Here is a 24,165-nt window from a genome sequence, read left to right on the forward strand (position 1 = left end):
GCAGTTTTATTGGGACGGAATCCATGCATTACCAGAGAAGTGGGAAAAAGTTATAGCTAGTGATGGACAGTATTTTGGATAAAATAGGTTGTACCAACAATAAATTTTTTAAATCGAAAAAAAACCTTTAAAACTTAGTTGCACACCCAAGTTAAAAATGTTTATAAACATAAAGTTGCTCATTACACTGCTGCCACCTAATTTATATATAACTTATGAATGAAAAATGTTAATTTATAGATAAAAAAAAAAACAATTTTGAAGGCTAATATTTTTCACCTATTGGTATTACTTAGTCAATAATTATCAATTATCAAAGTTACATTTCAAACATATTTTTTGAAAGCAGACGTACTCTTCGCGCTGAGCCACCGTGAATACATTCTGGTTATGAAAGAGCTTAAATATTATAACACATGGGCTGAAAAGTCCTAGGCCTAACAAAGAAAACACGTTTTCTTTTTGTTCAAAATTAGCTTTATTCATCAACCTAACTTCCACCAAAAACAACAATCATTCCAGCGTCACTCTAGCATTTCAATACCACTTTTGTAGAACGATTTATCTTTTGATTTAAAATAGGCCTCAGTTTCAGCGATAAACTCTTCATTCGTGAGAAATTTGTTACCGGCGAGCATTTTTTTAGGTCTACGAACAGCCAATAGTCGCTGGCAGCCAAATCTGGCGAATACGGTGGATCTGGGAGCAATTCTATATTCAATTCATGTAGTTTTGTCATTGCTCAAAATCATCAACACCTTCTTGTATTGGTCACCAACGAGCAAATGCGTCTCCCAGTTTAAACAGAACTTTTTCATAGTCAAATTCTCATGCAATATAAAGTCAACACGTTCTTTTGATATCTTTACGATGTCAGTTAACTCACGCAACTTCACTTTTCGATCAATCAAAACAATTTTGTGGTTTTTTTTATGTTTTCTGGTCTTACCGCCTCATTTGGACGTCCACTGCGTTGTGCATCATCAATGTCTCTACGACCACGTTTAAAGTCAGCAAACCATCGTTTTATTGTTGTTTCTGATGGAGCAGAGTCGCCATAACACTTTTCAAGCCATTTTTTTGCTTGAACGCTATTTTGTCCTGCCACGAAGCAGTGTGCAAGTAAAACACGAAATTCTTTTTGATCCATTGTAATGGAAATAGCAAAAGTAGCGTCAGTCCTAGCACAATATCTCACGAACTAATGAATAGAATATCTTGAAATTTCAACAGCTGTCCCTTAAAGGTTTGTACTAACTGACAAAGAGGTGAATGCAATAAACTAGTACCATCTATGTGTTAAGCACGGTACTTTTCCACCCATTCGTACATATTACCTAGCTGGTTCAAAGCTTATAATGGAGTCCAATTTCAGCAGAGGCGATATCGTTAAGTTCTTGGCGTAGAGCGAAAACTGGAAAATCCCTTCGAAGAGCAAACAAGCAAGTATTCACATAATCAGGTATTGGAAATAAACGCAACGCCAAATAAGTAAGCCAAGTGTATACATATGTATGTCAGTTCTCTGGTAATTTAAACCTTGCATTTTTGCTCATAATACTTGTATGACGCAACAAAATAATTAGAAATTCCGTCATGAATACATACATAAATGAAACGTAACCACTTTATTCAGCCACATCTAAAGGACAGAGTAGCTATTATTGCACGTGCGACCGTCTGAAGGCGAAATATTGAGAAAATCTTAGAAAACTCTGCCCCAAATTAAGTAAATAGTGAAAAACCGCAAGCAAGCAGGTGACTACGCAAAATTTGTTCGTTTTGCCTACACAAGAAACGGCGAATGCCAAAATCTGTATGCATGTAAAAAGAACAATGCGGTGACCACAAAATTACACATTATACGGAAAACGAATGTCTAACTTTAACTTTAACTTACGGGGAAATAATGTCTAACTTTAAGAAATAAAAAGTAAAAAATTAACTGTTATCTTTTTAAGTATAGTAAAAGAGTTTTTTTTAAGGACAAATTAATATGTGATTTGAACTTGGGAGATTTCATGAGAAGTGGTCCAAGTATTTTCGTTAAAAATATATTTAATTAAAAAAAAAATATTAAAAAGAACCGCAGATGTTTCGCTTTAAAAACTCTATACCAGAATTTTCAACTCGAAATGAATATATCTCAACAACTGAAATTTTGTTTTCCCGCATTCAGCATATTTTGGCTAAAGCCCTTCTAGAATTGTCAAGCGCCATCTGGCGTTTCCATTGGAAAGTTTGACATATTTTGCCATATATGCACAAGTGTTTGATGTGTGAGCCATATTAGTGTTGTTTACAGTCGATTTAAAAATTCATCTCATGAATTAAAATCATTATGCTGCAGGAAAGCTTCATCTCTTAGGGACATAAAAAACTGGGGCAATAAATTCTCTGGTGATCGCTGTTCACTCACCGATTAATTCAGAGCTGATCGTCCAAAATCAGTTAATGTGTCACAAAATATCGATGTGAGAGCAAGACCTTCATATCACATACCTTGAAATATAGTTATCCTGGGGCATTAGTATGACATGCATTAGTAAGATTTTGCATGATCACCTTGTGGTAAAAAAGGTCTGTGGTTGGCTCCCTCACTATTTAAAAAACGCCCTGGAAACGCGTTTGGGCAAAGTGCTTAGAAAATTGGTTTAAACGAATGCAAAAGTGTGTGGATCATCATGGAGAATATTTTGGTAAACAATAAAATGGTTTTCAACCACGCATGTTCATTTCTCCATTGTTAGGCCAGAAATTTAAATAGTAACCCTGGTATTAGTATATTCAAGAAGAAAAATAATATACGACAAACTGATTTGAATACTGAAAATACTGATGGAAGTTCCTCAAAATCGAAAAAATGTTAAGAAAGTACCATTTTTTCAACTTTTCTTACAATTTTTTGTTTAAAGATTTTAAGCCAGACTCAATATTAATTTTTCTTAAATATATTTGTGCATGAATTTTTATTCATTTGTCTATTTATTAATTTAACTAAGATATGTGTGTGTAAGGCTTTTAGTTTGGCAGATGTACCATTTTCCAAACCGTGTACCTACATACATACATAGATAATTGTAAAAGAAGAATGCCTCCGAGTTTCAATAATGGCCTAACACTTGTCCGATTTCAAAATTTCCTGTATTTTTCTAAATTAGAATGAAATATTGGCTTATACCCAATTATGAAAATCAAACCATGTTTAATATCATATTACTGTTCACGGTGTAAATGTATAATAAATATGTAAATATATGTATGTACATTTTTATGTTTGCATTCGAGCATCTAACTAGTCCACACTATACTCGTACCGGCATAGTGGCATTGCATGGATGTGTGCCGCGCCATGCGCAAAGCTCCATTGACAAGTGAAGTTCACGTTGCTGTGTCGATATTTGCTCATTTCGCTTGTACACACATATATAGCTTTTATAACAGCTTAGTGTTTATTGCCATTGCCGGATAAGTTTACTTCGCTGTTATGTGTGCACCTTCAGCGCGTCATTCAAACCTGACAATAATTAACACGCGGGTGTGTTAGCATGGCTTTCGCATTTAATTGCTCAATTTGAATGGCACCGCTACCGAAAGATCCCATGACAGCTACTACTGTTAAAATCACTGCCAATAGCACAGCAAAAATTCGTTTTGTCTCACAAAGCAATGATGCATTCAAATTTGGCACTGTTTCCTTTATCGGTTTTTGTGTTGTGTTTGGTTTTAAATTCACAGAAAACAAAGCATAAACTAGTTGGTAATTTATTTGTTTGTTTTATTTATTTAAAAAACTAGTTGGTCATTTATTTGTTTGTTTTATTAATTTATGTATTCCATTATTTCAATTTTGCAATTCCTATATTGTTTATAAGTGATGCTTGAAAAAGTACAACAACTATGGCAACAAAGTTAGCACTCTCATCCAAATATGGAGATGTATGAAGAGTAGATGGCAACAAGGAAATTTCTAGCAAACCATTCCGGAAAGATCAAAATCGCGAAATACAGTAAAACGTACAAAGGTGAACAAACCAATTATTTATTTTTGGTACTTGCAGAAATTGGGCGAAAATTTATAAAAAAGAAACCAACACAATAAAATTGTGTAGCTTGCAATTATCCCGAAGACATTCGAAATGCATTCGTATTACTAAAGTTGTGAAAAAATGGAAATATTTATAGGTATATCTGGAAATGTAGCTGATTTACATGTAAATATAATATTTTAAAAAATATGGTAAAAGAATTTAAAAAAAATCTCAAAAAATTCCTTCAGATGCATGATAATGATAATGATAAATGACAACTTTCACCATAAAAGAAATTTTATCAAATTTAAGTAACAACATTTTTTAACTATCAGCGAATATATTCAGTTTACTACCAACAAACTTATAAAGTTATTTATTGCAAGCTCATCAATATGAACTGTCATTTAACTTTTAAAATAAAATAAATGGTATTGGAAAAAAATATAAATTTTAAACGCTCGAACACTTTGTGCTGTTCCACCAATGTACCACTTAGACAGGTTTTACTGCACATCTAGCAATTTTGTTTGTCGTCATACGTCTTCAAGCCGAATTGAAATACAAGTAGAAGTACTTTGCAAAAGCTTTCAAATGCAAAAACAAGAATAATAAAAGAGATTGTGTATATTTTTAGCAAGGTAATTAAAAAGGTCTCTTGATGAGTGCGGCATAAAGCAGACACTCATGCTTGGCAAAATGTCGAACTGGCATCAACAGTGATCCTAAAATAACTACCAACTAGACCAATACTGGTTACAAACACACTGCTACTCGTTGCCGAAAATCTGGCGCTATTCCAATTCGGGCATATCCGATCCATTTCATGAGTTGATCCATAAAGCTGGTCTGGAGCAAACAGTTTTCACAATGCAATATAACTGGAAAATATACTTGTAGCATTAAAAGCGCATAGGCGGCCGTCATAGTCAGGGTTCGAATCTCCGGGCATCAAACATCATCTCATAGAAAAGCATTTTCTAATAGTGGTCGCGCCTGGGCAGGCAATGGCAAACCTTTAAGTGTTTTTCTACCATGGAAAAATTCCTCATAAAAACCGTCTGCCGTTAGTAGACGGTATAAAACTGTGGAAACTGCGATGAAACACATGAAAACGTTCACATGAGAGAGGAAGCTATTTTCCCTACATTCGAAATTAGAGAGGAATACTTGAGCCCAACAATGGACGTCCAGGCGTAAATGGAGGCCTATTCTCCACACCCTCACGACGAATGGCAATCAACATACATATGTAGACATTTTTTTTTTTTTTTTTTGTTTCTTTGTCCGCACAACTAGCAAGTAAAGCATTCAGACAACATTAAGTCCAGTGTACTTCATCCGGGTTCCCTGTTTAATTTGCTTTAAATTACCGTAGGTCTCGTGATACCAAAGATCCAAGGTGGTCGCTTCTTGACACACATGCCAAAGGCATCAAGCCTGATTCGAGTGAAGGTTGTGCAGATGCACAGAAAGTGGTCCGCCGTCTCATCCACTTTTCCACATGCTGGTCAGAGAGCACTGTCTGAGATGCCTTTTACATATGTTTTGGACCATAGCAAGTGGCCAGTCATTAGTCAAATCAGCGGCCTACAGTCTCTTCTGCTTAATGACAGGAGGATCTGCGACAGTCAGTCGGACATGACAGGTAACATCAGTTTTGTCCATCTGCAGCCTCTCAGCCTGCCAAGCTCGGTTGCGGGTTGAAATAAGCCGTTTGGCTTTAATGGCTGTAGTAGGGAGTGACAGAACATGCTCCGGACCAAAGAAGTTGGCCTCAGAGCTCATCCTAGCTAAAGTGTCAGAGATCTCGTTACCCGCGATACCCACGTGCCCCGGCAGCCATGTTAACAACAGGCTATTATGTCTACCGACATATATCAGCCTGGATTTATAGGACCTGAAGTAGTTGGGGGGCTAAGGCCATGAGCGCAGCTTGGCTGTCGCTGCAGACACATATAGATCGGCCTCTCCATTTGTTTTCTATAAGGAGGTGGTAGACTAACCGGAGTATCCAATGCCGGGCCTGAAGCAGTCGGAAAAGCTCCGATGCAACAGAAGGCCACGGTGCGTTGACTAATTTAACATTCTAAGCGAAAATCTCTTTCAAGGATATCGAATTATATAGATTTCAATGTTTTTTGGCCAATAGATTTGTGGCTCTGCAAATTATAATTGCATCGTTGGGAAATAATAATTCTTAACACAGAATATACCAAGCCGAACAATTTTATTTTGCTTTTTCAGTAAATTATTGAATTAACTATTAAAATATTTCATACTAGATCAGCACCTTATTAAAATTCCATTTTGCTTTTTATAATTATACTTTAGTATATATGTATGTATGCACATATGTGCGACTGGTGAGCACCCAAAATTATTATAGGGATTCAAGTTTACGCTTAATAGAAACCAGATTATTAAAATTAACAAATTATAGCATCTAATTCAATTTTTTTAGTTTTTTTTTAAGTTTAGTGTAGTTATGTAAATATTAAGTCATGAAACTAATATTTATTGATACAAGTTGCTCCAGACCAGATAGTGGATCTACAAAAGGGTTATCAACGAATGTTAAAGAAAACAATTTAGTATTCTTCCGAAGTAATATATGAAGTGTTATCTATTCAAAACACCATAACTTTTTTGTGTGAAATTAGTTTTCAAACGGTCAAAAAATGAGTTGCATTCTGCGCGAATGTGATCTTGAGGTATTTTGGCCCATTCTCGTATACGAGGGGTGCCTTTTATATTTCGGGATTTGGCAACCCTGGTGTTGCAATCTGGCAACTGACAGCTGTATCGCAAAGTTTGAGATTTTTTGGCTTTTACGTTCTCAGAACGTTCTGAAATACCAGCGCTATTTGTGTTGTTTACAGTAACATAAAGATTCATTTCGGTCCAAAAATGGAATTAAATCGTGAACATTTTCGTGCGATTATTTTTTACAGCTTTCGACGTGGATTAACTCTGCAACATTGCATGGATGAACTTAATTCATTTTTTGGCGATGAAGCTCCATCAAGGACCAGTGTTTATCGATGGTATGGTGAATTCAATCGCGTTCGTAGTTCACTCCAAGACGAATTTCGTGAAGGGCGTCCAAAATCAGTTGTTGTTCCGAAAACCATTGATGCTGTGCGCGAACTGATATTGCAAGATCGTCATGTGACCTATCGTGAGATTGAGACAATCTTAGGCATTAGTGGGACCAGCATACATTCAATATTGCATAAACATTTGACGGCCAAAAAAAATTTGTTCGCGTTGGATCCCACATAATTGGTCAATCGCTCAAAAAAAGGCTCGTGTCGATTGGTCGAAGGAAATGCTCAAAAAATACGATCGCAGGGCTTCGAAACACGTCTATGACATCGTGACAGGTGATGAATCATGGATTTATGCGTATGAGCCCTAAAGTAAACAGCAGTCGACTGTATGGGTGTTTCAAGATGAGCCAAATCCAACAAAAGTTGTTCCGCCTGTTTTTTCAGAAAAACTGGACATGTCGCAACCGTACCACTAGAACAACGCAGAACAGTAAATTCTGAGTGGTACACAACCATTTGTTTGCCAGTTGTCTTCCAAGAAATTAGGAAAACCAATCGCCAAAGACGGATCACTCTTCACCAGGACAATGCGAGCTCTTACACATCGGCTCAAACAACTGCATTTTTGAGCACCCAAAACATCGAATTAATGGCTCATCCGCCGTATAGTCCTGACTTGGCACCGTACGTAAAAAACAAACTGAGAGGTTAACGTTTTTCGACACTTGAAGAAGCGGTTGCGGCATTCAGAATGCATGTTTTGGAGGTACCTCATTCAGAGTGGCAAAAGTGCTTCGACAATTGGTTCAAACGCATGCAAAAGTGTATAGATCTTCATGGAGAATATTTTGAAAAACAATAAAGTGATTTTCGATGATTAAAATTTGTTTTTGTTCTCTAATCCCGACATATAAAAGGCACCCCTCGTAATCGCTTTATTCAGCGCATCCATACTGGCATATTTTCTAGTCCTCAGCTTGCTCTCAAAAATGGACCAGATGGAATAGTCCATCGGATTTGCGTCTGGCGAATTCGAAAGCCATTGTGTGGACGAAATGAAGTGTTGAGCATGATTTTTAGCCATTCTTGGTTCACACGAGCTTTATGAGACGGTGCCGAGTCCTGTTGGAACGTCCATGGTCCACGACCGAAATGTTCGCGTGTCCACGGCTCTAAAGCAGCTTCTAAAACATTTTCCCTATAATAAGTCGCATTCACTTTGACACCAGGCTTGATAAAAACGATTGGAGAGCGTCCATCAGCGGTCACTGCGGCCCAAACCATTACTTGCGATGGAAAATTGCTTCGAGTGTACAAGTACATAAACACGATCGTTTTGAGTGTTTATGAACTGGTCAATTGGGAAATTTTTTTCATCAAAAAACACAATGTTAAGAAATTTGCCACGTTCGTGCAAGCGCAACAACTCCTTTGCTCTTTCGCATCGAACATTTTTTTGCTGGGGTGAAAGATTGTGTGCTTTTTGGCACTTGTAAGCCTTGACCTTGAGCTCATTTTTCATGCTGTCGAATGCTGTCTTGCGATATTTTCAGTTCTTTGGCCATTTTTCTTCCACTTCGACGTGGATTTCGTTCAAGTCGAGCCTTCACTTTCCGAACCATTTCTGGCGTTGTTGCGGTTTTTTTTTTTGGTCCACTTCCATAGCGTTTTGCAATGCTACCAGTATCTTTGTAACGTTTTATAGTGCGATACACAAACATTTTATTTACTTTGAGGTGACTGAGCTCACGAACAATGGCTGGTTGTGATTTTCCAGCTCAATATAACGCAACCGCTCTATTACGTTTTGATTCCATCACAGAAAAAAAAATCCAACAAAACTGGGACGCAAATGCTTTTGATGGCTTACAAACAATATATTAAACTGTCATTAGAACAATTTTGACGGTGATGTTTACATCTGTTTTACAGATACAAGCAGTGTGAAGTTGGTAACACTTCATATCGTTCACCCTGTATATATGTAAGTGTGTATATACTTTTATATAGATGTAACTTTGAGTTTTGGTGAACAAAATAACCAAAACAGTGGTTTGAATCATTTTGAGAAACCTAAAAACTTTATTAGAAATGCTTGGTAGAAATCGATAAGATATGATAAAGATTGGATTGTTAGCCACCCTCAAGTTAGGAATTATATTTTTCTTTTTTTATTGAACTGAAATTAGGCGGTGCTGAAAAAATTTAATGTAAATTAATTTAATTGCAGCGTAGAGGGCCTCTGTGGTCGCAATGCAGGCATAAATTTGTAAAAATCTCGCACCTAGGCGCTTCCGGTACATAAAATTCCTGCTTCGAATTAGTATGAGCAGCGAATATTATCGATTTTTAAGCAATAAATATAAGTTCCCCTGCCATTTTACAGTTCTCATACAACATAAATTATTAAAATTATACACCTGATATAAAATACCTATTATACAGGGTGGGCCAAATATGTGTTAAATGTGTTAAAGACAAATAACTTTTGCAATAATCATTTATTTTGGTTAATTGTTTTTATACATTGAATATATTTTATGGAAATTATGTATGAAAAATTACATCTGACAAATGTCCATCATTTTTCTCGATACAAAGAGTGGCTCTTTTTAACGCGTTTTCCATTACACCACCTAATGTTTCTGGTTGAAGGCTCAGTATTTTGTCTCGAATATTTTGCTTCAGCTGTCGGAAATCTGACGTTCGCCAAAAATTTCACGCAGCCGGGCCATAGTTTGCCTAGTAGTATGCTGAAACCACAAATTAGGATACTGCTTCGCCATTGGCCACAAAAAGTTTTCAATCAATGTTCTGTAAGAAGCTTCTGAAATCGATTCCGGCGTTTCATCCTCAATTTCGAAGAAATATGGACCGATAACTCTAGTGGCCATAACGCCGCATCCAACAGTACATTTAGATGGGTGCACCAGATGTTAGTGTGTTGCCCTTGGATTTTCAGAGCCTCACAATCTACAGTTTTGTTTGTTGACATAACCATTTAAATGGAAATGCACTTCAGCCGACATCAAAACATTATTGAAAAAATCAATTTGTGTGGCTAATTGTGTAAAACGAATTGCGTATTGTAGTCGTTGTTGGTGGTCTTGCGGTAGCAGTGCTTGCACAATTTGAATTTTGTATGGGTACATCTTATGATCCAACTTTAAAATTCTACGCAGTGTCTTTCTGGAAATGCCCAATTGGCTGGAACGACGGCGAGTTGAGACAGATGGATCACCTGCAACACTCTGCCGCACAGTTTCCACTTTGTGTTCAGTGCGAATATTTCGATGGGCACCTCGTCCAGGACGGTCGACCACTGAAACCAGTTCCTCAAAACGACCGACCAAACTCCTAATCATGAAGGCTGTGGGAGCTGATCTGGAATTAAAATGTCTCCGATATTCACGCTGCGTTAAAACAATTGATCGTTGACAAGAATAGAAAAACTCGATAATTTTAACGCGTCGTGCTGTACTATAGGGTTCCATAATAAATTTCCAACAATTCAATTATGACCTACAAAAAGAGAAAAATCAATATGTCCCAAAATAAAAAAGTTGTTTGTGCTTAACATGAGAAGAACTTATTTGGCCCACCCTGTATAAAAAAAGAGGGTAGTTTTATTGTTACTTTCCTCCAAAAGTGAACAAAAATATTATTTTCCTTTTTTGTAAGCAGCAAAACATTTAAATATATACTATATAATATAAACATTTAAGTATATCTCACACCTGCAATCAACTAACGTCTTAAGGTGAAATTTCGCCAGCAACATGCATTTGGCTTGCCACGAAATGTTGCTAGCAACATTGATTGTTAAATGGAAGAAATGTTAAATTCTTGAGAAAGATAATAAGAAAAGAGTTTTTAAACAAATTCATACACATATATATTGACACTTTAGACAATTATTAAGACTGTAGACAATCCATGCACACATCGATTAACTCCACTTTTTGAAAAATCTTAAATTTAAGTGTCAAAGCCCTTGGTATAGTCATAACTTTTTTATATTTATAATAACTTTCCTGAATAATAAATATTAGCACCGTTAAATGGAAAACTTTTTTGGCAACTGAGTAATAACTAATTTATTTCAAAAGCTATTTCGATTAACTCCATACTCTAATATAAATCGTTTCAGTACATAAAGACTTACGCTGCAAACTTCGAAAAAATAATAACATATTCGGATTCGTGTACCGGTCAAAACAGAAATATTAAGACCGTCTTAAGTTTATTGAAACTTGTTCAAAGCACGAAAATCAAAGCTGAATTAATTGGCATGAAATTTTTGGTAAGTGGACACAGCTATTTGCCCAATGACTCAGATTTTGTCATTACTGAGTCATGTGCGAAAAAAAATCAAAACATTTTTTCACCAGATGATTGATACCATATAATCAAAACATGTAAAAGGAAAGCGCCGTTTCATCTAATCCAAATGACTCACCAAGATTTTTTGTCAACAAAACATTTGGAACAGTCAATCATTAACAGAAAAGTAACCGTCACGGGGCTTCCAGTAAATTGGCTTAAAATACGCTGGATAAAGTTAGAAAGGTCCAAACCCTATCTCATACAATTCAAATGTGACTATAATGAAGATACAGAATTTCAAGCCATTAATATTAGAAAATATTTAGTGGATAGACCGCAAAGTTTGCAAAATATAGATCAGCCTTTATTATATCCTAAAGGTAGAACTGTGACAAAGGAAAAATGGAGAGACATGATGGACCTGCTAAAATTCTTCCTGTTAAACAAGATTACTAAAGAACTTGTCAACAAATCGAAATGACGAATCCTCGCATACAGCTGATGAAGAAAACATTATTTATAATATTGCTGAATCATCCCAAAGGATAATGCCGCTAACATAAAGCTGTTATAAATTAATTACGAACATTATTTTATAACCGAACTTCCAACAATCATTTTTATGGAAAAGCTGTGATAAAAATGTATAATAACTAACTTTTTCTGTAATGAAAACTTAAAAATTAAAAAAAAGACTCCTTTTTTCAGTTGCTAAATCCATTAACTCCATCAGTCACATAAAAACTGTAGCATTATTGACGATTGCTTGTTGGCTATTCATTCTTATTAATTTTATATACTATTAGATGAAAGCTATATCTGCAATTATGCATTCCACATTATATATTTGAATTCATATTAACAGAGGGATTTTTAAAAACAATATACATTACATCATCGCGTTTCTCAACTTTTCGTTTTATGGAGTTAATCGATGTGTGCACTGAGCGGCTCAATTATTAAAAGTAATAATAATAATAGAAATAAATAATTTCAGGCGCTTAACTCTCCAACGAACTGCCACTTTTCGCTCAATTTTAAATGACATGTGCTTTTGAAATAAGCGTGAAAAAATATTGCTGGCTTCGCGGTCTTTTCACGGCATGAACCGAGTACTACACTGCCGTCAGATGCATATGAAGTTTCACGCATATTTCACTGCCATTTGGCGTGAAATGCGAACTTAGTACTATGGTTTACATGGAATTAAAGAGCAGCAAATATTTTTGCAATAAACCGGAAAATACATTTAAAGAGATAAATTAGAAATACATATTCTTTATTTTCCAGCCTACAAAACAGCAAGAGGGCTAAGCGTTTTTAAAACAAATTAATTCACCAACCGATATAGAATTTGATGATTTAGAAAACTTCGGGGTCTAGGAATAAGATATCTTATCAGCGCATGTTTATTACCGATAAACTGAAAAAGCAGCTAGCCAATTGAGTTCAAACTCACAGGATAAATTTGTATTCAAGCCAGTTAGGCTCAAATGCGAAACTTATATTAATATAGAAGGAAATTATTTTTGTTCCTACATACATTTACTCGATCGTATTTATGGTCCGAGTTCATAGGACAACTCCGTTCTCATTAGTACATTCAAATTCAATTCACATAGCCTAAGAAACAAACAATGCCACTTCAAAGCTCTATTGAAAGCATGTGTATTCCAGGTAAATAAATTCATAAATTCATAAAACTCCTTTAGCATTTAACTCATTAAAGTAAAATAAGAAATTTTCTCACCATACCATCAACATTTCCTACAGCCAAAAAAGTAAATAAGTAAAAGAACAAAATGGATGTGAAAAATTATGTTTTTAGTTATTTATAATTATTTATATATTTGTTACTATTGTTATATTTGTAATTATAAATTAATTTCATTATAACGGGTGGTTTTTTAGTTTTTTAAACAGTTGGTTTAAACAGCTGCCGCACCTTTCGTGTTTTGTTTCACTGTCAACCATCTTCAGTTTGGTCTATAATTTAACCATGAATCGTCTTACAAACAAACTACGCTTACAAATCATTGAATTTTATTATAAAAATGCGTGTTATTTTAAGAAAGTTTAAGTCCACTTTTTATCGAAAAATTGTGTTCAGCGACGAAGCTCATTTTTGGATCAATGGGTACGTAAATAAGCAGAATTGTCGATTTTGGAGTGAAGATCAGCCAGAAGAATTGCAAGAGCTACCAATGTATCCAGAAAAGGTCACAGTTTGGTGCGGTTTATGGGGTGGAGATATCATTGGACCGCACTTCTTCAAAGATGCTGCGAATCGTAACGTAACTGTGAATGGTGAGCGCTACCGTGATATGATATCCAATTTTTTTTGCCCAAAATACAAGAGCTTGACTTGCATGACATGTGGTTTCAGCAAGACGGTGCCACATGCCACACAGCACGCGTAACAATGTTGTTGAGAGGCGAGTTCGGTGAACATTTTATTTCACGTTCGGGACCTGTCAATTGGCCACCCATTGTGGGGGTATGTTAAAGCGCATGTTTATTTAGACAAGCCTGCTTCAATTAACGCATTGCAAGACAGCATTAAAGCATGTATATGTGAGATACCGGCCGAAACATTGGAAAGAGAATGCCCAAGTTGGACTAAGCGGATGGACCATTTGAAGCGCAGTCGCAGTCAACATTTGCATGAAATAATCTTCAAACATTAAATTATATGGACTCTACTATCGATTTAAATAAAAGTTTCATGCGTTTTTCTGAATTTTACGTCTGTTTTTTTGAAAAACTTTCCTATAGCCCTTAAAAAATCACCCTTTATGTTTAATATAATAATATTTTTGTATCAAAATCTCTAAAAACAGACAGCTGCCTAAAGCGATATAATTTCTAGAATGGCAAAAATCCGAAAGTTATGCCTGTTAAAGATTTGCCTATAGCGAAACGAACTATTAAAAAACAAATAAATAATTACATAAAAAAATTACCTACTTCTTTAAAAGTTGTTCTATTGCCTAATTCTCTTTGCACCCGAAGAAACTATACAGAGGTAATACCTAAGTATTCGATTGCCTTACATTTTAACATTTTTAATTATTTTTTTACAGAGTTTGTCAACTAAAACTAATGAATAAAAATTATAAATTGTCGGAAAAGTTTAAAAACGACTTTTACTAAAAAAATACTATTCCAATTGACACAAAAAATATATCAACAAAAAGCAAAAAGCCAAAAATAACTTTCGGACGATATCCAGGAAAGGTTGGTTTTGTTCGCTTTAATGGATTTTAATTTTTATTTTTTTTTTTTCAATAATATCAAAAAGTCCTAGAAAACAAATATTTTTTCTCCCTATATCCCGAAAACGCTTATATGAAATTATAAATGAATTTAATTTTTGTGTTCAGCAATCCCGAATGGGTATAATAAAAACCTTTTTAAATGAGGTACCACTTTTCGAGAAAATATTTGTAAACAACAAACCAAGAAGATTCTCAAAATTTGTAATTAAAATAATGTAAAGCATTTTAATATTTTATAGAAGAGAACTGCAATTTCGAAACCATATAAAACGGCGAATTATTTTAATCTACCCCAGCTTTTTATACAATTTGTTAACACTTTTTTTTTTGAAACATCTAATCCATTGATGGATTCGTATGAAAATCTAGCTGTTTTTTACTAGTTTTTCTGGAGGTCCACTAAAATGTGTACGTGTACATATATGTAGTTACAGTGCTTATTAGTCTTTAATAAAATCTGAATGCCTAAGTAGCTCCACAATGTATGCTTTATGGCATTACATACAAATTTAATTGATATTAATAAAATTTGTTTTGTTCGACAATAATTTACTGTAGTTTTTGCTACTCGTCGCAAAATTTCATACAAATGCTTTCTGATTGTGGTAATTGTGCAAAAAACAGAGCTAATAAAATAGGGTGTAATCAAACGTGTTATAAAAAATGTATAGTTCCTTTGATAAATAAATAAAATGAGTGCTATTATTAAATCGAGCGAATGAGGCAAACAATTAAAGTCATATTAGTAAAAAACAACAGAATTAAAAAATATGTATAAAAAATTTTAGGGACTGAAATATTTATTTATTCTATTTGTTTTTTTGTCAGTTCGTGCACGCCGCTTCACTTTCATATGAAATCAAATTAAATTTATTAAATTGAATTAACCATTTAAAATCTTCTCCAAATTTTTTTTCTAAAATAATCCTTTTAAATTTCTTTAATTTGACATCCATACTCAAAATTATTTATTTTTAATTATTTAACTTAATTAATTTCTTTTTTTAAACAGGTGGCAACCCTACTAAAATATTTATATATTAGAAATTCAAATTTTTCAAACCTCTAACCTGTGATACCAATATTGTTATACTTTTTTTAAACAGGTGGCAACACTACTGAAATATGTGTATCTTAGAAACTCAAATTTTTCAAACATGTAATCTCTGAAACCAATATTGTTATAATTTATTTATTTTCTTATATATACTAGACCTTCATTTTTCAAATAGGTGGCAATCTCTTCAAACATATTTTCAAAATTAAACTGTGTTAAATAGTTTCTCATTCGACACTTGTATTCCCACATTTGACTGAACTTACTAATTTAATTTATCTTTCAGTCCAAGCAAATTTCAAGCAAATCCATTCAGTCGCTCTCGCGTGATTGAGTTTCACATTTGCAATATTAGCAGGATTAGTCAAAGAAACTACGAATGGCACAAAGTAACTTAAAACTAAAGTAACAAAACAAAGTAAAAACTAAAGACTGGAGCTCAAAAGATTCAAAATAGCTGCCTTTGCAACGGAAAAGTCGAGGGAGACAGGGAGACTTATTACTTTGAACTCTCGAATAGATCGATGATGGAAGCATTAGATGAGTAATTCATTCTCACGCTATCCCCTTAGAACAGAATTAAGTTGTTGGAGAACATTCAATTTTATTCGTGCGCTATTGATAATTTTATAATTAAAATAAAGGAGAAAAAAGAGAGATCAGGAGATTTAGGATTTATGAGCAATAGACGCAAAAAATATGAGGATACAAGTTCACTTAAGCTTCAAGAGCGAAGAACGAATCGAATAGCATAACTGAATCATTATCATCATCATCGTTTGGCGATAAATCTTCTTGTAAGCATTGGCCTTCTGAACACTATGCCTCCATGCTGATCGGTCTATTGTTTTTTTCTTCCAGTTTTTTCATTTTTAGTTGCTCTAGACCTGCTTTCATTTCATCAAGTCATCACGATCTTGGTTTTCCTCATAATGTGATGGTGTATGCCTTCGTCTCAAAAACTTTTCTGTGAGCTCTTGAACTGTCCATTCTCTTTGCACTTTGATGTTACCTACTACATTTTCACTCTTGATTAATTCATCATTAGTTCATCCAATTCATCATTCTATTTTCCTGAGAATTTTCATTTTTTTTCACTCAATACTCATGTTTCGGCTTCATAGTCCAAAAAAAAGTAGGGTCTATTATGGAGCTTTGATTTGATGAGTTTTATAAGTGGTGCATGTGACCTATTAACTGCTTGAATTTGTACGTCTATTGTGAGAGACGTAGTTTTATTTGTTGGCAGTTTGCAGCCAAGATATGTGCGTGTACTTATTACTTCAAATTTGTGCTTCCCAATAATAACTTCTTTTGATGATTGCTTCTTTTTTAGCCTATAAAGTCTATACAGTGGCAGTATTTTGTACTTTCGCTGTTAATTTTCAGTCCAATTTATTTATTTTTTACTGCCTATCGCCATATTGTTCGCGTTTGCATATAATTGAGTTATTCTACATACAAGTTCTTTAGACATTGCTCACCTCATCTGTTCCTCAGCACAACATTAAATTAAAAATTGTTTAAGACTGATGAGAAAATAGACTGCTCAATTATATTCGAATTTGTATCAGTAATAATACAAAAATATAACAATTAGTGGACTAATATTTAAATTTATAAATAATCATTTAATTAGCATTTTTCATTTAATTAGGTTGTCGCTTTATTGCCAACCAAACGTAATTCCAACTACTTAAATATAATATATCCACAAATTGCAGTAACGAGAGTAAAATAACTTAAGCACTTACGTGTAATAAAGAACAACAATAAAGCAGTTGCATGCATTTGTATTTTGTTCACAAATAAGTTAGTCAAATATTCGCAATATTCGCTTTGAACTTCGACTAAAAAACGAATAATAAATAGTGCAAATGTATTATTCCTATGATTTGTACTTTTTTTACAACTTTTACTGTAAAACATAATTAACAATTCATATGCACATGCATATGAGCTCAAACGATTCACCACAAGGCAATACATCACGCCAAAGTCACTCATACGCCTCGTTGAGAACGGCATGCGCGTGCCTGAATGTATGTATAATAATCTACGTTATAAATAGAATGCAATATTATAGTTAATAATATAAGTAATATAATATAATAATTATACCTAGTTTAGTGTAAAATATATTTCGGGAATTTATACAGCCTCTATGGCACGTAGTGTATTTACTTTTACGACAGCTTAAGTCATGCATTTCTGAACGCAGTGACTCATATGAAATACAGTAGGTTCTGTTTTTATGCGGTAGATACGTTCCGCAAGAAACAGCATAAAAAAAAACAGCATAAAAAAAGCTACTAGTTCTATAGTAAAACTATAGATACGTTTCAAATGCTAAAACCGCATAAATCTGAAATAATGTAATAAAATCGCATAAAAAAGGGCACTAGTCCCATAATATAACTATAGATACGTTCCATAGACCGCATGAATCTGTGATGAGTTTTTGCTTAGCTGGTTTAGAATCTTGTTTATATGTACAATTCCCGATAGGTCGACATGCATTTTGTAATTAAACAAAAACCGCACTATTTCAAAACCGCATAAAAAAAAGCCGCATAAAAACAGAACTGTACTTATTGTAAATATAGTTGCATATTTGCTAGCATTCCACTCTGTTTTAAACTGAATGGGTTTTATTTTCTTGCTGAAAATTGAAAATTGGTAAAAAGCAGCTACAGGCAAATAGAATAGTTCGAAGAAAAGTTACAGTCAACATATGTATGTGGGTTGCGGAAATAACTACTACTAAAGACTAATAAATTACCAATTATTTTAATTAAGGCGAACGTAAATTGATTAATGAGTGTACTGAGAACTCTATTTTCCTATTGTTGGCTAATTAAGTTTTATTAGAGACATATTGTGTAATTATAAGTCGTAAAGGCTTAGTGTTAACACTTGTAATGGAAAGCTTCTTTTTAATCAGATTTATTTGTATCGAAACGGAGAACCTTTATTTTTACTTATTTATATATTTATTTATCGAGCATAACAAACAGGTGCTTTATTTATGTAAATTTGTTTCATAGTAAAAGATATTAGAATAGCAATGAAATTTTGAAGATAGTGAGGAATATGATAAATGATAGGATAATGAGGTTGATAAAGGGAAAGCTGGAAAAAATAAAATATAGACAGATGACAGGTGAGAGATGAGAGATTACAGACGATAGACAACATATGCCAGATACTGAAATTTATTTAGCACAATAGTATTAGTTTGAAATGCAATATGTTAATGATACTTCTGATATCCAGAGGTGAAATGTTCCAAAGACTAACTGTGAAGACAAAAAATGTACGCCCACAAATTCGGGATCTAAATATCATATGCAGCATTTGTATAGACCGCACTGATCGTGTAAGTTGAAGTCTAACATAACTCTGGCGGCTGCCGTAGCGGAACGGGTTGCTGTGTGATTACCATTCGCAAACGCGCAGGTTCGAAACTCCGTACATACAACACCAAATGATAAAAACAAATGTTTCTAATAGCGGTCGCTCCGCGGTAGGCAATGGCAAACCTCCGAGTGCATTTCTGTCATGTAAAATCTCTTCATAAAAAATATCTTTCGTACTGATTCGGCTTCAAACTGTAGATCCCTCCATTTGTAGAAAACATCAAAGCACACGCAACAAATAGGAGGAGGAGCTCGGCCAAATATCTAAAAAGGAGGTAAGGCTGCTCTTAACATTCCATATACTTTGCCTATTGTACACTATGGAATAAACATCAAGATTTTTAGCGGTGTCAGTAAATCTTATCAGTGTATTGTTCAGAGTACTTTGGGGTAATGATACAAATTGAAAGGTTCCTTATAAATAGCAATGCAGTGAGATTTGCTTGGGTTCCAGACTAATTCATTAGCAATATTCCTCCATGAGACATCATTCAGATTACATATACAGTTATCAGATTTGGATTTTTTGTGGCAAAATAGTGTGAAGGCGACCGCTATAGCTTAATGTGTTGGTGCGTGAATACCATGCGGTAGTACCTCGGGGACGAAACACCAAATGATGGAAACAAGTAAGTGTCAATTATTATTATTATTAAAGTTAACGCCGGTACTACTCAAAATATATTAACCCAAAAATTTCGAATAGAATTACGAAAATAGGGGAGCAATATAGCCAATAATGCCATAGAATAAGACATAAAAACTACAGAAGACCTGCGGTCTATCAACTGATGTTAAGCGGCAAACTACTGTTTGCTTAAAAAATATTTATATGCGTATGGGCAGAAGATGACATCACTCTCCATATAAAAAAAAGTTGGTATTGTTATACTTCCATCGGAATTATAAAATTTATTTTTGTGCAGCCGAAGACTTCTGCCACAATAATGATATTGGCAAAAAACTCGGTAAAGATAGAGTTATTCAAGACTTTCTAAACTCAAAGTATATAAATAAAGTGTGTCAGATATTTAAGTGCCTAATACGTTAAGTACCATTGTGACAAATAAACATAAATAAATTTTCGAATTTTTTTTTTATTTCACCCTTTTAAATTAACCATAAATTTTTTATAATCAAAACTAAAACACAAGAGGATATTTTTTTAAATTGCTTTGGCTTTATTTTTCAACAAATTTGCTTTCGAAATTTACAAAGTTTTTTAATTGGTTAATTTTCAGAGCGTTGAAAATTTTTTTTATTTTCTCTTTATTGCCAGAACGACAAAAACTCAAAATAGCATATAAATCTTATTATTTTAATTGCAGATCTGCTAAGCTTTAATTCTATTACTTGAAGAAATATTTTCGAAAACGTATTTTTTAAAAACTAACTTTGTTTATAAAAAACTCGATTTTTTAGACATTTGAAATCGGATCAGCTCACGTAAATCTAAATATGTATATGTATATCCGCAATGCTTTAGCGGAAGTATTGAAATGTAATAGATTTATATATATATATATATATATATATATAATTGGCGCGTACACCCTTTTTGGATGTCTGGCCGAGCTCCTCCTCCTATTTGTGGCGTGCGTCTTGATGTGGTTTCACAAATGGAGGGACCTACAGTTTCAAGCCAATTCTGAACGGCATATATTTTTATGAGGAGCTTTTCATTGGCATGGTAGTCATGCACCAACCCATTCGGTTACAGCGGCCACGATACAAAGATCGCTACTTTTGTTTGGTAGAACGGCCCTTTTTTATTTATTTTATAAATTCAATTATTTTCTTATAAAAATATAGTTCATACCACAACAAAAGCTAGATAAAGTAAAATTTTGAACTTTTTACTAAGAATTTTTAGAAAAACTTCGGTGCAGTTTCATAGATAATTGAATTTTGGCATAATAAAGTGCAAGTTTCAAAAATTGCGTTGATGTTTGACAATTTTTTCTGCTAACGATGTTGGGTGCTTTCTTCCATATAAAAATGTGGAGTAAACGCTAAATGGAGAAAATGCACAAGAGCGGGACCAAAAAAATCAGTTTGATTTTTGATTTACTTGAAACTTTCACTTTATTATCAAAATTCAGTGATCTTTAAAACTGAAATTTTCAGAAATTCTGAATAAAAGGTGTCAAATTTTTCTGTAGTATGAATCGTGTTTTTATAAAATAATATAATTAATTAATTGAAATAAGAAAGTAAATAAATATATAAATAGTCAAAACTTGTCAACATATGGTGTGCACTTTCTTTTGACTGTAACTGTATATGATGTTTGTTGCACAAAAATTTGAATGTTTGTTTCATTTTCACCGCCAAAATCCATCCGAGCAACAAACATCTTTTTTTGCTAGCACTTCAGTTATATTGAAATCCCACAAAGGCCAAGCAAAGTGAAAATATTAGATTTTTCCTTAGCGGATATGCGCCGAAGGCACAACCTGCCGAAACTTTCGAAACGAAATAATCGTAGTCTTTTTGCTCGCAAAAAACCATCATTAAAAAATAGTACAGCAATGATGTATGATACTTATGAAGACATCGTCACAGTTGCCTAAGAAAACAGGCTGTTCATCACAATCACGCACCAAGAAGTTCATTTGGAATTGTAGTAGTGCACTTTAGGCTCGTAAGGTAATAGGCCCAACCATCTGAAATTCGAGACAAAATATTCTCATAGCCTTTTTACCCAAAAGAAGTTCAATCGCGAACGGTACTACAGCAATAAAAAGACACTGTCCCATTTGACTAGGAAGACAATATGTTATATTGTATATATCCTTTATAAATAATAATAATAATAAATTTTATGAACAGAGCCACGAAATGTTGCCGTATTCAAGCTGACTTCCTGCATCTTTGTCCCAATGTTAAAACACGGCTTGGAAGAAAAATCCACCTTAAACAAATAGCTTAGCACCGATAAAGGAACACATTTTGGAGGTCAATTTTTGCAGGTACTAAAGAGGTAATGTTGGGAAAATATTTTACTAGCACACATTGATCAAAATTATTTATATTTTCATTACTATTATTTTAGTTTAGTTTTCATTGTATTTTTTATGTTTTGTTTAACTCGGCTTTTCTTTTATACCATAATTAACCACTGACTTTGAACACAAGACTTTTCTGTGTCACTTATACATCAATATTTAAAAGAAAGGAGTTATTGCATTGCATGGAGTTAGTTATTCTAAGGATCATTATTATTATTTATCATCTCATTTCTCAACAAAACTCCTCTTAAGAAAATAAAATAAATAACAAAAGCAGTTACTTTACCATTCACAACCAAAGCGCACTTAACAACACATTCTCGCTAGTTGCAATCAAGTAAAAATGTCTTTTTCGACTTCAATCACGCATATTCACAAAAAGAAGCACTTAAATGCATTAAAAGGGTGATTTTGCAATTTGCAAACATTTTTTAGCCTCCAACATCGGTTCACTCAAGCATTGCTTCTTTGTTTACTTGCACTACATTTCAATCTAGAATACTTCGAACAATCCATTCTTCAACATAGCTTTACCTTCTGCAAACTGCCAAATAGACCAATAAATATTACACTGTTATTCGCATTCACGCGTATTTTTTTCTGTGCTATAACTTCTCACTAATCACCACTTCGCTTTCAAGCTAAAGTACCGCACGCTACGAAATTATCAAACGTACTGTCGCAGCAGTTGGCAAACTTTTATATTTTACGGCTCAAATCTACTAACTTTTTCAATTTGCGCCAAACCGACGATTGATTGACGGCTAACGGTCTGTGTTAAATTGTTCGCTCTTCCACTGCCAATACTCGTGAGCAACGCAAACGCGGCTATGTCGAATGCGAAATACGTCCGAAAACGAAAAATTAGTGAGAAGCAGCGTAAGTTGCGAATTTCGAAGCGTTCGACGCAGCCATCAAAGCTGTGGCAGCTGTTGGCGCAGCCGAATACAACAAATGCTGAGCGTGTGGAAAGAAAAGCCGAGTGTGACGATGCATGCAGCCAGCGAAATTTATTTAGTACCTGTATGTTGTGCTAAGTAAGCCTAAAGTAATCGCTAATGAGTTTGCATGTATTATGAACTTATGTTTATACACTGAATATACTAAAGAGCTTGAATGATAAAGACACAGGCGATTAGGTATCATACAACTCAATAAACATCATCTGATAAAAGATGCAAAGAATCACTCTGATATACATAACTACAATGTTAGTTACACAATAACGCGCATGCACATTAAGGTTGTTCTTATATGTTAGAAACTGGCTGTTATAATTAAGAGTAGGGCGAATTTCAAACTAGTGCTTGATTTATTGTTGAAAATCAGTATGCATGCAATGTGTTATACAGCTACATATACAGTGCATTAATAACTATAGAGCAAGGACTTATTATTTATTATTACTACTGTGGGCAAAAAGTAAGGTGAATTTATTTGTCAAAGTTCGCGGGATTAAAATTTCACTATAATTATTTTAGCAGTAATATATTTACGGTTGTGTTTACCAAACGACCAAGAGTGCATTTTTCGATTTTTACAATGTCTGATTTGATTGAGCAGAGAAGTGCCATCAAATTTTGTTTGCGGAATGAAATTTCGGCTGCGGAAACGTTTAGCATGTTGCCGAAGGCATTTGGTGATCGACACCAACCGCTTAGAGGCATACCTAGAAGATGCGCCTTTTGCAGTACCAAAAGCGTCCCTGTCCGCACAGTATGGCAATGCAGAACATGCCACGTTCCTCTTTGCCTCCGAAAAGGAAAGACATATTTTTCAGATTTTCACAAGAAATAATTGTTTGTAAATTTATTACCAAATTTTGTATTGTCTTTTTTCTAAAAATAAATAAAAAAGTGAAGTAATTGAGTGCATTAGTTTTAATAAATTTTTGTACCCTTCAGTCATGGTGGTTACTGGTGGTGACCACCTCGTTTCTCAAAAACCTAACGATAAATATTTTTTTTTTTGCATTCGTGTGTTACTTGTA

The 24,165-nt window shown here is 34.1% G+C and overlaps 1 protein-coding gene across 4 annotated transcripts in view; it reads right to left on the reverse strand.

Moving 5' to 3' along the window:
- LOC129245369 (sialin) overlaps window positions 1-24,165 on the reverse strand; it is a 92,555-nt gene that overhangs the window by 47,370 nt on the left and 21,020 nt on the right. Inside the window, exons 1-2 of one of the 4 annotated variants that reach the window (XM_054883484.1) lie at window positions 22,710-22,891; window positions 21,768-21,830 (exon numbers count right to left, since the gene is read on the reverse strand). The exons of 1 other annotated variant lie outside the window; for it this stretch is intronic. The gene's annotated coding sequence lies outside the window, so the exon portion shown is untranslated. Of the gene's footprint in view, window positions 1-21,767; window positions 21,831-22,461; window positions 22,588-22,709; window positions 22,892-24,165 lie in introns of those variants that run through there. 2 more of the 4 variants (XM_054883482.1, XM_054883485.1) reach the window with 2 other exon arrangements.

This window comes from Anastrepha obliqua, chromosome 4 (assembly GCF_027943255.1).
Source record: "Anastrepha obliqua isolate idAnaObli1 chromosome 4, idAnaObli1_1.0, whole genome shotgun sequence".
Lineage (NCBI taxonomy): Eukaryota > Metazoa > Arthropoda > Insecta > Diptera > Tephritidae > Anastrepha > Anastrepha obliqua.